At 30.1% G+C, this 1627-nt stretch overlaps 1 pseudogene; it reads left to right on the forward strand.

Annotated features, from left to right (window-relative positions):
• Nucleotides 1–969, forward strand: part of LOC121392518 — a 1836-nt pseudogene extending 867 nt beyond the window's left edge.
• The last annotated feature ends 658 nt before the right edge of the window (nucleotides 970–1627 follow it).

The following is a 1627-nucleotide window of genomic DNA, read 5'->3' on the forward strand; positions in this document are numbered from 1 at the left end:
TAGTGGTTGTTCTAACAGAGGTAGACAGGTTAACAAAAGAGGCACAACATGCTCTAAGAAGAACAATGGAGAAATACACATCATCATGTCGACTTATTTTACTATGTAATTCTACTAGTAAAGTTATACAGCTATTAAAAGTAGATGCTTAGGGATAAGAATACCCGCCCCCACAATTGATGAGGTAAAGAAACTAGATATTTTTAACAATAGTTTATTAACAAGATTTATTTAGATATGTGGTGTACTACAGTTTGTATGTCGTAAAGAGTCTTTATCTCTACCTCCTGAGCTTGCTAAGAAGGATTGCAGAAAAATCAGAAAGAAATTTAAGAAAAGCAATACTACTTTGTGAAGCTTGTAGAGTACAACAGTTAGTTATAAGTCGTCTATCCCATCAATTCTTCCATTATTGTAGATATCCATTCTCTGCTGATCAAATATAACCAGATTGTGAGTGTAACTGTTCTTTACATGAAACAGCTGCAATGATTATTGAAGAACAAACTCCTAAAAGGTATAATATGGATGATAACAAATAAAGGGACAGAATTGATGGAATAATGGACATATAGAGTACTCATAATAGAATAGACAAATGGTTGTAAATAAAATGACTTATATAATAGAAATACTTTTATATTTTAGATTACTTGATGTAAGAGGTCGATTTTATTAACTCTTAACTCATTGTATTCCACCTGATATTATATTCAAGGTAAATACATCATTATTATAACATAATATTTGTATTCCATTCATTTTGTTTCTCAGCATTTATTAGCTGAACTAATTGTTATTGTGATGGTTCATTAAAAGCTAATGTCATTGAATTAGCTGCACAATATCAACCATCAAGTACAGCTGGGTACTAAAACTATTTTCCACTTGGAGGCATTTACGGCAAAATTTATGAGACTTTAACTGAAAAAATTTTTGGAAGAAGGACTTGCAGATATGATGTTTTGACAAATATATTAACCCCTTAGTCACAGTATTTAATTCTCACTGTTCTTTATTTTTAAAATAACTACATGTTCAATAAATTATAATAAGGTCACAAAATAATAACATTATTGTCTCACTAGTCACATGATAATCATATGATGATAAATTTGGGACAATATATTTGTGGAAAAATATCAGTATATACTATTTATCTATTGTTGAATGATGAGTTCTATAAATTCTTGTAAACTGGTTACTTCTCTTCATGTTCTACCTTGATGTTTCAGTCTCATCTATTGTCATCTCTATTTGTCTATCTCTCCATTAATTCATCCATCTGTCTGTTTATTCATCCATATATCCATCTACTATCCATCCATTCACTGTCTATCCATCCATTCATCTGTCTATCTGTCCATTCTTCTGTCTATCTGTCCATTCATCTGTCTACTTCCAATTACTTTTACTTTAGACCCTAAATTCATTTAGAAGTCACCTCATTCTTCTCTTACAAACATAATCATATAAACTGACACAATAACAATATAACTTACTGTACTTTTTTCTATTAACTTCCATTCATCCATTATAACCATTATATTCTAATATAGCATACACCATAGATCACAACGTAAACTAAGTAGTACTATCAGCTCCAAATAACTTACTGCCATATTTA

Source organism: Gigantopelta aegis, unplaced genomic scaffold (genome assembly GCF_016097555.1).
Source record: "Gigantopelta aegis isolate Gae_Host unplaced genomic scaffold, Gae_host_genome ctg4006_pilon_pilon, whole genome shotgun sequence".
Taxonomy (NCBI): Eukaryota; Metazoa; Mollusca; class Gastropoda; order Neomphalida; family Peltospiridae; genus Gigantopelta; species Gigantopelta aegis.